Source organism: Felis catus, chromosome E3 (assembly GCF_018350175.1).
Source record: "Felis catus isolate Fca126 chromosome E3, F.catus_Fca126_mat1.0, whole genome shotgun sequence".
In the NCBI taxonomy this organism is placed as follows: Eukaryota; Metazoa; Chordata; class Mammalia; order Carnivora; family Felidae; genus Felis; species Felis catus.
The window spans coordinates 26,849,141-26,865,072 of record NC_058383.1 but is presented as its reverse complement, the minus strand read 5'-3'; the positions used below and the strand labels follow the sequence as shown (position 1 = coordinate 26,865,072).

The 15,932-nt window shown below is 43.5% G+C and overlaps 1 long non-coding RNA gene across 8 annotated transcripts in view; it reads right to left on the bottom strand.

Annotated features, from left to right (window-relative positions):
• The window catches only part of LOC109495262, a 373,149-nt gene that overhangs the window by 217,206 nt on the left and 140,011 nt on the right, over positions 1-15,932 (bottom strand). For 6 of the 8 annotated variants that reach the window (XR_006590893.1, XR_006590894.1, XR_006590889.1 and 3 more), the window contains one exon: positions 3,493-3,596. The exons of the other annotated variants lie outside the window; for them this stretch is intronic. This is a non-coding gene — a long non-coding RNA (uncharacterized LOC109495262). The remainder of the gene's footprint in view (positions 1-3,492; positions 3,597-15,932) is intronic. 8 annotated transcript variants of the gene reach the window in all.

Below are 15,932 nucleotides of genomic sequence, written 5' to 3'. Positions count from 1 at the left end.
ATATGCATACGTATATATATACATATACACACACACACACACACAATGGAGTATTACTCGGCAATCAAAAAGAATGAAATCTTGCCATTTGCAACTACGAGGATGGAACTAGAGGGTATTATGTTAAGTGAAATTAGTCAGAAAAAGACAAATATCGTATGACTTCACTCATATGAGGAATTTAAGAGACAAAACAGATGAACATAAGGGAAGGGAAGCAAAAACAATATAAAAACAAGAAGGGGACAAAACATAAGAGACTCTTAAATATGGAGAACAAACTGAGGGCTGCTGGAGGGGTTGTGGGAGGGGCGATGAGCTAAATGGGTAAGGGGCAAAGGAATCTACTCCTGAAATCATTATTGCACTATATGCTAACTAACTTGGATGTAATTAAAAAATTGATTAATTTAAAAAACACTTTAAAGTGGTGAATCACATCATGCAATTCCTCTGTTTAAAACACTTCCAAGTCTTCCTGCTGCTTTTAGACTGGAACCCAGAATCCCTGTTAGGGCTGACAAGCTCCCACGTGGTCTGTCCCACCCAATCTCCTGACTGCTATCAACACTCAAGGCCCATCAAGACCTCTCTTGCCTCTGGCCTTTTGTCCTTGCTACTGCCTTCTGCACCTGCTCTTCCTCCATCCATTTCCTAGCCTTGTTCTTTCTCACCTTTCAGGCCTCTGTTGAAATATTACTTCCTCAAAAAGGTTTTTCCTGGCTTCACTGAGTGGCTTCCCCTGGTTCTTTTTAGCTCATCACCATATTTATTTGCTGCTCAGCACTCTCTCCATTGACAACCATCTGGCGCATTTACTGGTTCGTTGGACATCGTATTCCCACTAGTCAGTGGGTATCCTGACAGCAGGGACTTTGTCTACTCATGCGCAATTGTACTCCCAGTGCCTGGCACAGTGCCTGGCACATAGTACACCCTTCACAACTATATATTTGGGTTTTTGAGAGAGAGAGAGAGAGAGAGAGAGAGAGAGAGCAGTGGAAGGGCAGTGAGATAGAGATATGGAGAGAGAGAATCTCAAACAGGTTCCATGTCCAGTGCGGAGCCTGACACAGGACTCAATCTCATGACTGTGAGGTCATGACCTGAGCCAAAATCACAAGTGGGAGGCTCAAATGACTAAGCCACCCAGGCACCCCAAACTCTTAACTATTAATTGGCTCAATGAATGAAGGTGGCCATGTGCAAGGCAGTATAAGAGCTTAGAGGAGGACACAAATAATTCTCCGGGGAGGATGGAGCTTTCAACAGAGATGTGCTGTGAACTAGGTTCAAAATATTGACAGGAGTTTTCTAGATCAACAAAGGCAGAAAAGCATGAGCAGGCTGAAGGGTAGAGGACTGAAAAATTGGGAGGTAAAATGCATCACAGCCACAAAGAACTACTGAACAGGAGCAAATGCACAGTCACTTCCAGAGAGTGAAATTTCCAGCTAATTCCAAGCACAATCACCACCTCATTCATAGGGTGATGGAGGCAAGATGGTCGGAATAACCCCAAATCACAATCAAAACAAAACGAGAGTCAACTCTCCAATATCTGAGAGTAGGTGATCCTTATTTAAAACATGACAGAGTCCCGGGACTGCCCAATGGGGCTTACGTAGTGGCAAGTGATGAGCCTTATTTACTGGTCCCATGGTGTTGGGAAGCAAGGAGTCCATTATGTTGCTGAGCCTTATGGAAGGATAAGCCTTATGGAAGGATGTTCTGTAAACAGAACATCTGTGATCCAGGCTGGGTTCTGCCCCCCTGCCCCCTGGGAACCAGCCGTTAGTCCTTACTTAGCTCTTGCCTACATAGCAAGTCCCAGTGGAGGCATGAACAGGTCTTGAGTCCTGCCTCCTTGTTAATCTGGTTAATCTGCAAACTGGCTGGTCAATCTTAGATAAATAAATGTTGGACACAAGGCTGGGGAGTGGCAAGAACTCAATGGTGCAGAGGCTTCACCATTCTGGCACATTTGGTACGCCAGAAGAAGTATATAGCATTCTATCCTTGTATCTGTGGGAGGACGTTAGGCAAGGGGGTGACCTAGATATGATACGAATAGGGTTCCTCTGGCCACAGTGCAGAACTCGGATTGGAAAAACAAACAAACAAAGAAATACAAAAGCAGGTGACCTGAGAAATGAAGCATGGGAAGAAAGACTAGACGTTTGAGGCATATTTAGGAAGTAGAAATAAGAATTTGGGTGATCATTAGATGAGATGAGTAGACACGAAGAAGGAATCTGGGGGTAACACTCAGTAAGTTGATGTCACAGGGCAAATCTAGAGATTAATCAAAATAGGTAGCATCATCAAAAGAATATGTGGATTCAGCAAACTTTCAGTAGACTGTCTCGTTTTCACAATTTTTTAAATGTTTAATTTTGAGACAGAGTGTGAGCAGGGGAGGGGCAGAGAGAGAGGGATCAAGAGAATCTGACATAGGTTCTGTGCTGTCAGTGCAGAGCCTGGTGCGGGGTTTGGTCCCACAAACCATGAGATCATGACCCCAGCCGAGATCAAGAGTCAGACACTTAACCAACTGAGACACCCAAGTGCCCCTCAGTTTTCACATTTCTTCTTGGACTTTCATCACTGCAAGGACTTCCTACACTACAAGGATTTCTGGTGGTGGATTGCATTATTTATCCACAATGATCTGCTGGTATTTTATCATTATTTTTTTAATATTTGTTTTTGAGAGAGAGAAAGAGTGGAAGTGGGGGAACGGCAGAGCAAGGGAGAGAGAGAATTCAAAGCAGCCTCTGCACCATCAGTGCAAAGCCTGACGTGGGGCTTGAACCCACGAACTGCGAGACCATGACCTGAGCCGAAGTTGGATGCGCAACTGACTGAGTCATTCAGGTGCCCCTATCCACAATTATTTGTATCCTGCTCTCTCTTGCCATGCTTCCCACAAGGTAGAGTATCATCGCCACCCTGTTGTCCTTGGGCTTGGTGGCCTGTGTTTTGATCAATAGAATGTGAGCAGATGTGACACTCCAAAGGGAGTAGCTATCTCCAAAGGGAGGTATAAACACGCTCCTGTGGTTTGGTCTTGAGCTTTGCCCACCATGAGAATCACATGCCCCAGAAGGTGGCTGTTCCCTGAGAAGACATGTGGAATAAGGCCAGGTTAGGACAGCTCAGGAGAATCCTGGGTAACCTGCAGCTCTGATGTAATATAAGCTGAACACTCACACCTCTGGGATGTGGGGTTGTTTGTTGCTGCAGGAAAAGGTGACCATGAAATTTCCAAAGTCTCAGTGACCACTAGCAAGTGATTTACCGTTTCTGGCTCCTAATTCCCTCACTGGTGAAGTTGTGCAAGATAAATCCAAACTCTTTCCTAGTTCAAAATTGTTTTGTTTTGGTTTTTAAGACTGTGTCACTGCTCCCGATTATAGCACTGTTTGTGGGTTCAAGAATTTCCACTCCCTCCTTCCAATCATATAGGTTAATTGGGCAACATCAACTTACCAAACTCCAGACTGGCGGTTAATGATGCCAAACTAGCACAAGATCAGACCAAAAAGTCCTGGGATAGTTTAAGCTGCTGCAGCAAAACTTCTATTCTGAAGACCCTGAGTCAAAAAAAAAAAAAAAAATCTATAGAGCACAAACCTGCCGCATTCAGCTGCTTCGGTTATTTATACGAGCATTTCCCGATTCAAATTGCATACTCAAATCAAATTTCCCTGGTTTATGCCTTCTTCAGCAATTACTTAAAGGCAGTTTACCTCTCTCTGGAGGAACATAGCAGAAAGGCCTATAGTCAAAATCTCGTTGACTCAGGGAGAGATAAACGAACTTCAGGCCTAGCACTGCACAAGTCACTTTGCCCACGGAAGTGAGTACTGATGGGCCTCCTGGCTGTTTTTCAGCCTCATTGATGGGAAGGCATTTTCTAAGGAGGAGAATGAGGTCCATGGAAATTGAAGGAAAGGGGTAAACATTGAGGGGGAAGGGGGAAGAAGGGACCACCTTCTCTTCATGGAATTCCTTGAGTGGGGGTAAGCTGGCTACAGCCTAAGGCTGTTCCACTCCAATGGGATTGACAGAAATCAAATGCGGAGAGGGAGACAGGGATCATTTCTGCACCAGAAAGGTTCTGGGTCCTTGAAAATACACCCCAAGCAAGATGAACCCCGTTGCAAAACTATGCAATGTGCAAAATTTATCTTCATCGGACTGTCAACTTGTCCTAAATTCACTTTTCATCATTTGGAACGATTCCCTCATCCTTCACCAAAGAGGCATCATTTGTTCATTTACTCCAGGAAGGGCTCTCATTGGTTGGGCCTGGACCACTTGCTAATCCTCAGACCAGTAACGATGGCCCAGACAATGCAGAGTTCTGACTGGATTTATTTAGGGAAATAGTTCCCCATGGTTCCCACTACACACTGTAGAGGTGAAGACGCCCTCTTTTTCTATTTTCTCCACGCTAGAGTTACATACAGGACACAGATCTGACCCATCAGAAGATCACATTGTCTGGCTTACGGCAATTGGTTTGAAGATGGACATGTGGCCCAAGCACAACCAATGGGTGGGGGGGAGGGGTTTCTCCCTGGAACCTCTGCTGAAATTACCAAGAAAAAAGAAGGGCAATTCTAATAGCTTACTGAGACTAAGTGAATCTAGACAGGAAACATAAGCATAGATGAAATATTTCTAGTTAGAAAAAAATGTAGTGGAATCAATAGTCAGAGCTGTGATGTTAGTCTGGAATCTACCTCTTACTAGGGTAGAAAACCTTGGCAATGAACATGTCTCCTCATCTGAAAAATGAGGTTGACGTTAACTGGTCTTGGGCGTAATAGTCCATGAATATGCCATATCCGCTCCCCCACCCAAGTGGCTGGAAGTAAAGAATGTTGAGATAGATGGTGGAGTTGCAAGACCCAAGTTCCCCAGACCTCTGAGTCACTGTTCAAGAAGTAATGAAGAGCCACCAGAACCACATCTGACTATGATGTGAAAGAGACACCCATCCTTGTTGTATTAAACCAGAAATGTGGGGTTTATTTTACTGCAGCACAGTGGAGCCTAGCCTGACTAACATAGTAATCATCAATTCAGTTATTCACACATAGCTGCAAAGCCTATGATATGAAACCGTTTTGCCAAGATGTGACTTTGAATGGTGTCTTCTGAGGCACGTAGAAGGTAACAGCGAAAGCAAATGCTATTGCTGTTGCCCAACATCTATTTCCCAAACATTTCAGTGGCTTGTGGGAATGGGAATATTTGAAATCGGGACTGTTCCTAAAGTCCCAGTAAGTATTGGGGTTATGAAATCCCAATGTGTCACCAGGGAAAGATAAGGGCCAAGATATCAACCATAGGAAGGGGCCAATCTGGACACACCATCCAAGTTAAATGGCATACTGAAGTAGGCAGGCAGAGGTAAGTCACATTAAAAAACTATAAGCACCTAGAAAGAAAAGATAAATGAAGAAACTTGGATGGTAATATCCACCGTAATAGAGAAAATATAGGCATAGTGATTGAAATCATGAGCTTCGGAATTAGTTTAATGCAACAAGTATTAAATGCAAAGATTTAATGCAGTGGGGTTTGAATTCCATTTCTGTTCCTTGACTACTTGAACAAGTCGCTTTATCTCTTAGCCCGAATTTTCTCATCTGAAATATGAGGATTAAGAGAGTCCCCACCTAATGGTTTGCAATAAGGATGAAATTTAATGATCCATGTAAAGTGCTTAGTACACAGTAAGAACTCAATAAATTATCATAATGATATTATTGGCATTGTACAGTAATGAGTGGACAAAGAATGATATCTAGAGGAGACGAAGGAATTAAAGGAGAAGGATGATGGTATGGTAGTTGGGGTGGGAACCAAGGGCAACAACCAATGAACAAAGAAAGGGGCAGAGAGGAAACGGTAGAGACAAGAAGATACACAAGAAAAGAGGCGAAGAGCTGGCATCGCAGAAGCAAGACTGAAGTCCCCAGCAGAGGAGAGGAAGGGGGAATGAGAGAGAATGTACCAGAAAGAAAAAAGAAACAAAGAAAGTGAAAACAGGCTTTACGCCAGTAGTGTGCAAACCCCAGAAAAAGGAGGAGGGAAAGAATAGAGACAGCGATAAGAGGGAGAAAGAAAACACAGGATGTCAAGGCAGCAGGGCTGAGAGTTCAAAGGAAGCCTTGAAGGATTAAATAAAAACACAGAAATGTAAGAGAAGCACAGCTTAGACTAGAAACAGGTGATAGAAATAGCTTTACGACACAGAAGGGGAGGAAAAAAACCGAGAGTGACTACACAGGTATCTGGATTCCAAAAAAGTTTCAGGTTCCAGAAATTTTTTTCATTCCCTTTGGCACAAATTCATTTGGCAGCAAAAGTGGACTTGAGCTGACATAGGGTTATTTATATCCTTTATTTATCCCACATCCCACTTAGCGTGAACATTCAAATATTTCACTGCAGTAATGAGCTGATCATGAAGTGTTATCGCAGACACTGCTGGTGTGTGTGTGTGTGTGTGTGTGTGTGTGTGTGTGTGTGTGTGTGCGCGCGCGCGCTTTATGGGGGGGGGTATGGTATATACATCACATTATGAGTCTAATTTCCATAGCATTCCAAATTCCTAAACACACATGGCCTCAAGGGTTTCAGATCAGGGTTTGTGGGCTTATACTGGAAAATACAAGACTGGATATGAAAAGAGAAACTTGTATCTGATAACAAAGCTGATGAAAACTACCATTTCTTGAGTGTTTGCAACATACCAAAGGCTGGATATGCACTATCTCATTTAATCTCCACAATATATCAGGTCCCATCTTATCTTTTCATTTGTAGACATGGTAAGGGAGACTCAGAGAAGGAACTTGCCAAAAGTTTCAACACAATTGGAAAAAAGAAGAAATGGGGATTTGAACCCAGCTGTGTGACTTCAGAACTTGCCCATTTAACCTCCCCCCATTAACTGTAAGAATGGAATTAAGCGTTTCTTGAGCCCTCACCATAAAAGAGCCATTCCTAGATGTGATCTTGCATAATTTTTATCATAACTCAGTAAAGATCTATCATTATTCTCCATCAAAGGAGCTAAGTAACTTATCCAAAGTCTCACAGTTAACTGATCTGATACCAAATCTGTTATTCTCTCCATTCATTGTGACAATATAAAAACGAGCTTGTGACAGTCTTGTTCAAAGGAACAGACAGAATAAAGCTGGGGAATCGCTGTCTTTGGAATAAAGATTCTCCAGGCTGAAGTCATGGTGCCCAGGCATGGTTGTGGAGCAGGGAGAACTTTGGTCCCCATAATCTCCATCTGCAACCCCCATCCCTTTAAAAAAATTTTTTTTAATGTTTATTTATTTTCAAGAGACAGTAAGAGAAAGAGTGCGAGTGGAGGAGGGACAGACAGAGAGGGAGACACAGAATCCAAAGCAGGCTCCAGGCTCTGAACTGTCAGCACAGAACCCGACGTGGGGCTTGAACTCACCAACTATGAGATTGCGACCTGAGCCAAAGTCAGACATTTAACCGACTGAGCCACCCAGACGCCCCTTGATATGGACAATTGGCATTTTCTTACTTTGTAGAAATGTAACTCTAGTTCAAATCTTCCCTCCAACTCAACTCTTAAGATCATCCTTTATAGAAATCCTGAAATTAGATAGCAGAAATACAAGTGCTAAAAAGCATGTCCTAGCACTGGACAAACATTTCCCAGCAGGGTAAAATATATAATAAAAACAAATGAGGGGATAAAACAGATGATGGTAAGATAATGAAAATTCAACAGGAAATGAAGAGCGAATTCTGCGGAAATTCTATCAACTGTGATAATGAGAGAGAACCTGCAAATGCTCTTCATGGTTTTACAAAACTCTAAGGCTCAGATCAACAACAGGTGATACAAAACCCAAAGAACTGGGTCTTTTTGTGGCCTCCATGATGCCAGAGTTTGATCTTGAACAGTCACTCTAACCTTTCTGAATTTGATCAAACGCCTGTTTCCTGCAGCAAAGCAATTCTTAGCTATACTGTATACTTGTGTGTGTGAGTGTGTTCTCATGTGTGTACACACACAACACACAAGAGGAAACATTGTCAACTTTTATATTTTGTTAATGTTTCCAATCAGGCAATGTGTGGAACATTTTGAACATGATTTTGAGAGCATGTTTATCTGTCTGAACACTCCAAAACAGTACATTTGCTTCATGCTCTAAAAATAGCAGCATCCACTTCCTTCTGGACATGTTTGCCAAGGCAAAATATTTTGTCTGTGAAGATATGCCAGTTCCAATGTTCTGAATGTTTCTTTTGGTTTCAACAGTTTGGCAACAGTGTCTTTAGAGAGCCTGATGGGGATATCAGTCAGGATAAGCTAGTTGAGGCTATGATAACAAACATGCCCAGATCTCACTCACTTAAAACAACCAAAGTTTAATTTCTTGCTCAAAATCCATCTCATGGTTTGGTTGGGGAGGCTCTGCTAATCTTAATAAATTTGAGGTAGGCTGACAGAGCGGCCACCATCTTCAACATTGTCAGCTGCCATGCCGGGGAAGGGGTAAGATCCCTGGAGGGTCTTGGACCAAACACTTCTGCTGGAAGTGGCAAACATTACTTCCACCCATCACTCATTGGTCAGGATGACGTAGCAGGTCTCACCCGGCCACAAGAGGCCAGGAAAAGTATTCCAACCATGTGTGCGATAGTGGAGAGAAACAGAAATTTCTGTTGACCAGTAGTAATGACTACCACTTTCTGAACCAATGTGACCTGAACGCCACAGCAACCAAGCCTTGTCCGAGGCAGGCGAACAATTCAAAAGGGTGGTCTGAGACAAACAAGCAAGACAAAACAAAACTCAAGCCACGCTGTTTCCAAAGCGTATTTTGTAACTTCACTGTACTTTGAGGTATAATTTGCAACTTACATTACAGATTCTATTCTACTTTATACAATCAGGTCGTGTGCAAGAATAGATTGCATAGTATTGTTCTTCACTTTTTCCTAACAAGGAAAAAACCCACGTAACTTGTTTTTGCAAAACAATTTTTAGGGAAAGATGAAAAATATAGAATTTTTTAAATTTGCATCTTGATATTGCATATTTTTAAGCCTGCATTTAGGGGGAAAAAAGAAAGTAATCTGAGAAAGGAACTTACATCAGACACCTGAAGAATTACAGGAATAGGCGAGGCAGGAAAAGAGGGAAGACACAGGAAAAAGGAGGGCTAAAAGGTGTCTGAAAGGCAACTTTACCAGTAACTGGATTCTCTCAAACTACAATGGGCGGGGATGGACTTGGGAATAGATTCACTTTACATATAGTTGGTAAATCCAGACTCAGAAGTGGAAAAAAAAAATCACTTTCTATATTCTATAGCTATGCATTGACACTAGTCAATGTCCCTCAGGTTCTGAGCCCCTATCCCTGTCAGCTAGCAGGAAGTTTAGCCTCTGCTACTCAAGGCTGATACTGAGAAACTAATTTCAGGTTGCAGGGGGTACTAAAGTGTCTCCCCAAACAACAACCCACTTGCCTGCTGCCCAGGTCCCATCTGCTTCAGTCTCCGCAGCACCTTCGGTTCTAGGGGTTCTGTGGTTCACAGATTCCATGCGGAGAGTGAGGATTCTTAGAAGTCTAAGGGCACTCAGTCTCCCTGAGGTCTTGTCACCTCCCAGGAATACTCTAGAAGGGTGGGGTTCAGTGCCTGCTGTTCACTAAACCTGGAGATCCCTCCCCTCCCAGTCTCTAGGAGTCTCTCCTTCCCACCCCACTGCTTCTCTACATACCCCTCTCGCTCTGGGACATGCAGCAGCAATGGACTCAACTTCTATAAAAAGAAGAAACCCCAGTGCCTTTAGACTGCTTCTGCTTATGATGGACAAAAACCTTGAATAATGAGATGACAGAGTATATTGGGGAAAGCAACACTGAGGGGGAGGAAACAGAAAGAAAAAGACCCTGAGGCGGGTGTGGAGACCATGTGACTCTAATGGAGTGAGTGAAGGAGAGAACAGTGGAAGGCAAGACCCAATTAGTGACTGAGTCCAGATTATGCAAAACCAAAAAATTCTCAATAATAATGACTACCATTTATGCAGTGCTAACCAACTACACACTGGGGCAGTTCTAACTTCTCAGAAGATCTCTACAGAGTGGCATTATTAACTCCACTTCACAGGTAAGGAAAGTGAGAGTCAGAACAGAATGATTAGTTGCCCAACCAAGTGGCAAAACCAAAACTCAGGCAGGGGCCTCTAGGATATTAAACACTACACCCTACTGCCTGTCAAAGCAAAATGTCATAAAAAGGAAGAAAAGTCAAGAGAATAAGAAGACAAGCCACAGGTTGGGGTAAAATATTTGTAACACACATATCTCATAAAAAGGTAGTGTCCAAAATATACAAAGAACTCCTAAGACTCAACAAGAATCAGACAAAATGATTTAAAAATGGGCTGAAGACCTGAACAGACATCTCACCAAAGAAAACATATAGATAGTAAATAAACACATGAAAATCCATTCCACATCATGTTGTAAATGAAAAAAAATAATGAGATACCACTTCAAACCTATTAACACGGCCAAAATTCAAAACAATGCCAACACTAAATGCTGGCAAGGATGTCATACAATAGTAACTCCCACTCTTCGCTGGCAAGAATGCACAATGGTACAGTCACTTTGCAAGACAGCCTGGCATTTTCTTACAAAACCAAACACGCTCTTACCATATGATCCAGCAATCGTACTCTTTGGTATTTACTCAAAGAAGTTGAAAACTTATGTCCACACAAGAACCTGCAATAAATGTTTACAGTAGCTTTATAAATAATTGCCAAATCTTGGAAATAACCAACATGACCTTTAGTAGGTGAATGGATAAATAAACTGTGGTACATCCAGACAATGGAGTATTATTCAATGTTAAAAGGAAATTAGCTATCAAGTCATGAAAACACAAGGAGGGATCTTAAATGCACTTTTACTAAACGAAAAAAGCCAATCTGAAAAGGCAACCTTCTTTAGGATTCCAACTATATGACATTCTGGAAAAGGCAAAATTATGGAGACAGTAAAAGGCAAGTAAAAGACGGTAAAAGTGGTTGCCAGAAGTTGGGGGAGGAAAGGATGAATCGGTAAAGCACAGAGGATTTTTAGGGTGGTGAAACTATTGTGTAGGATACTCTAATGGCAATACATGTCACTGCACATTTGTCAAGACGCATAGAATTTACAGACCTGAGAGTGAACTCTGACGCAAACTATGGACTTTGGGTGATAATGAGGTGTTGATACAGGTTTATCAATTATAATAAATGTCCCACTCTAGTGCAGAATTTTGATAGCAGAGAAGTCTGTGCATGTTTGGGGCAGGGTGGATATGGGGAATCTCTGTATCTTCTGCAAACCTAAAACTGCCCTAAAAAAATCTATTCCAAATAATCATTGGGGCGCCTGGATGGCTGTCAGTTAAGTGCCCGACTTTGGCTTAGGCCATGATCTCACGGTTCATGAGTTCAAACCCCCTGTGGGGCTCTGTGCTGACAGCTCAGAGCCTGGAGCCTGCTTCAGATTCTGTGTCTCCTTTTCTCTCTGCCCCTGCCCTGCTCACACTTTGTCTCTGCTAATCCTTAAAGGCTGGGAGTGCGAGGTGAGGACCAAGCTCCTTGGAGGCAGGAGAAAAAAGTAGAATATAGGGAGATGGGTGCAGATTGATTTTTTAAAAAACACTTCTGTGCTAGGGGTCCATGCATTTGATTTAGTTATCAAATATTCATTGGGTAGCCATACCATGTACTGTGATAGGCAGTGGTCATAAATCAGTACAGAAGTTACATGAACTTATATTCCACTCCCTTTGAGCATGTGTCATATTCAAATCTTTCAGAAAGAGATTCTCATTGGGCTAATTAATCATAATCCTATATAGAGGCAGGAGGCTCACATGAGGCCACCTTGTTGGCTGCCTTTAACTCAGGTGCCAGCCTCTGCCCAGTCATGTCACCATGGTGCGGTCATGACACCAAATATGGCACCTCAACAAGGGACTCAGTGGGGGCTACAGAGACATTCAGGGTCTTAGAGACACCATTCCAGAAAAAAACTAGTCTTAAAACTCAGTCTCTGTAACTCTACCCATATTTCTATTTGACAGGAGCTCAAGGAGAAGCATTAAGTTTGAGGGGGGGAAAAAAAACACAGACAAACACATAGTTATACAGAATTGGAAAAGCCAACCCCGCAATTAGATTTGAGTTCTTTTACATCCAAGACAAGGCTCTGTTAGTGCCAGTTATGGGAGATGCATTCCGGCCCAATCTCCAGCTTTCAGTACCATCTGCTCCCTTTGTGTGAAAAATTGTGATTTTGTGCAAGGAAAAAATATAAACAGATTTCTAAAAGGTTCCATTAATAAAAGAAACTAAAACGCAAAAGAAAAATTCATCTGATTCCCCCTTGTTCTGATTTATTAGGTGTCAGTGAACCAACAGGGCTCTTGGATGCCTGCGGGGGGCAGGGTGATACTACGAAATTGCTGCCCTGCCCCCCATGCTCCCAGAAGGACCATTTTGCTGGACAGCAGGATTGAATGGCTAGTGTTTCTGGCTTAAAAAAAAAAAAAAAAAGAATAGTACTCGTTACTCTTCAGCTAGCGGAATGGGGTTTGGTTTTGACCAGCTAAGACCCGAAACAATTTATGTAGCTAACACTTCCCCAGTATAACTGTAATTCTTCCTTTCCATCTGTTGCTGCTTGATTATTTTATTATTGTCCATGATGCCATCATTTTTGCTGTGGTTCATTTGGCATGAACTAACTCCATTCGCTCCACCACGTGGGGCTTATACAACATCACTGGAAAAACAGCTTGGAGAGCTTGACTGATGGATGTTCCTGAGTATGAATCATGAAATCTGATTTTTAGCAGCTGGTTCATCTTTTCCTTGTGTTGCTGTCCCCTTTCCAAGAGCAATGCAGGGCCTTCCCTAAGCCTTGAGCATAGGGAAGAAAAGTCTCGAGGTCCCATGATCCTTTTAGTTAAGTTCTCATGAGCTTGGAGGCATGAGAAGTGACCCTGGTTTATATCTCGACGGCTTGAGCCTTGATGGGAGAAGATTAACTGATGCTGGTCTCAGAGGCTCTGGGTATAAGTAGAACTGCTGTGGGGGCCTGATGGCCAAGTTCAGTGTAAGTCTGGGCAGAGGGATGTTCTCCTTATTGCAGCAGAGGGGCCCAACTCCAGCGCACTGCAGGGACAATGGCACATTTGTGCAAGAGCCCCAGGGGCCCAGCACCCAGCAGCATGGTGAGGGCCCAGACTTGTCACAGAAGACCCCAGCAGAAAGTTGGTGCCCTCAGTGGGCCTGCTGGAGGTACATTTCAAGAAAAGACTTGGATGAAAGAACCTGAGTGGGACTGTTTCTCATACACATGAGACATCCCTGGGGGACTCGGGGGAGGCCCAGCAGGAGGAAGCAAAGGCAACATGCCTGTATCACCTGGATGTTTCTCTTGAAATCACCTTATCTGTGCCAATAAGCTGGTGAGGACTGAGACATGTGGCTTACTGAAGGTAATATGGGTTATTCATAGTGACCAACCATGTCAGTTAAAGAGAGGAGAGCTTAAGAAATAATGCACAGGAGACTTGTTCCACCACGTCGCTCAGTCCCTCTTCTGCCGGGGCAGCCCTCCTAAGGTGCTTTGGGTTATCATAACCCTGTATTTAAATTTTAATTATAACAAAAATTGTCTCCTGTCCAGGAAGGATGTGTGAAAAATCAATCATAAACATTTGCCAACTCACTGCTGAAAAGCTATCTGCTCCAAGAATAGACTCTGGCTCAATCTTGGAAAAAGAAGGTGGGAAAATTTTACTCCAAGACCTCACACCAGGCTGACTGGCAGAGCTAAGCAGACTCTGAATCACCCAGCCTGCTTTTAGCATTCACCAGCTACTCCCAGCCAGGGCCCTTTGACTCCTGGGTTCGACAGAGCAAATTTTGTGGCTGATAATCGTGGTACGAGCCACGACTGGACCCCTCCAAATGCCAACACTGTCCGAAAGGTCCCTTTTCAGGACTAGGGATGGCATCACTTTTGACAACTCAAAGGCAATGTACAAAGGTTCGACATTAAGGAAACTAAATTCCTCAGGCTGAGAAAATCAGCCAGATGCCAACTAGTAGGTGGGAAGCATAAGTTCTCACCACCCGAGAAGCATTAAATTAAGGTTGAGAGGCTGAACTTGGAAAGCCAGCCAAAGCACCATCCCAGGAGGCTGAATTGGGAAATCAATTAGGGGGGGAAGGAGAGGAATGGAGACCTGCCACATCTTAGCTGCAGCAGGGAGAGAGGGCGGTTTGACTGACGGTGCTATATTGGTACTATGTAGCATATGTGTGTCTCCACCTCTGTTTTAACTTCATGGAGAGAAAGTGCTAGAGAAGAAAGAGAGACCTTGACAAAGCAGAAGGAAAAATAACTGTCCATAAGAAAACTTCAGAGGAATTAGGGAATTCTAAATGGCAGTCTGTCCTTGTTCAGGCAGGGCTGTGGTTCTGTACGGACTGACCTGCACTCTTGACATTTCCTCAGTGTCCAATTGCCAGACTTTAGGGTCAGATGACACCAAGGGGCATTGACTGTGGAGCGGAGAGAGAATGATCATGCTATTTGGACACCACCTTCAGAGTCTCTTTAGATCTCTGTTTGTAACAGCTGAGTCAACACGCCTTAAATAGTGGGAATAAGTTGGACTACAGGAATTCTCCTGGACTCTAAGAAACTGGAGACGTCTTATGGCTATGCCGAACAGCCAGGGTCCCTCAAGACCTTGCTGTGCCCCTTCTGAGCAAGGCCTCAGGCTGGTCCTGCACGTGATTGCCACTCCATGTCATATGACACGAAGCCTCAGTCACATCTGATGGGACCAGGAATTAGCACCTGGGCAAATATAGCGCTGTGTAAAATGGAACAAGGGAGACAAGGGGCAGCCAAGGTGGCCCTTCTGCTGTATTCTGGAGAGTGGCTAATTGGTAGAGGCTGCTGTGGGGCACCACCCAGATCTCTCCTTCAAGATGGAGGCTCTCATTCCCTCAGCTGCTGGGAGGGATGCTAGCTAATGGATCCCAGCTGACTCACTCTCTGGCAATATCCCTCAGTGGAAAGGAGCCACCTCGCCCAAGGTCATGCCCTGCCACGCCCACCCCAGGGTTACCCCACAGCCAGCAATGGGTCAGTGTTCAGGTATAAAGACTCAACTTGCTTGCCTGAAGGGAACAACTGTGAACACTTATCTCAGCTCCAGAGTGTGCCATCGGATCAGCTGAGGCCTTTGTTGAGACTGCATGATGGCTCAACTTCTCTGTCTAGTCCTATCGTCCTCACTCCTCCATGGTGCTAACCCTAAACACTCTTCCGAAAAAATCTCTGCAAGGCAAGCCTTCATCTGAGACCTGTTTCCAGGGAACCAGATTTTAGATGCTGCCCAATATTATGTTCTGTCTTAGGAAGGTTGACTTGAAATTAGATAGATGGTAGATAGATACATAGATAGATAGATGATAGATGGATAGATAGGGATATAGATAGATAGATAGATAGATAGATAGATAGATAGATAGATAGATAGATAAAGAGAGGGGATGAGGTAGAAGGAACGAGGCACACAGAGAAGGCAGGAAACACAAGGCCACATGGCCATAGAAGACACAAAGTAATAAAATCCGGGAACATGCAGAAGCCACAAGAGGGAGGAAAAGAAAGGTCAGTGGAGGTATTAGGAGAAACTCCATCATAAAAATAGCACAACTCCATGAGGGTGCATTATCCATTCCTAAAAGGGTGACTACTGGAGCTTTTCCTTCCTTTAAAAATTTTTTTTAAATGGAGTAAGGCACACATA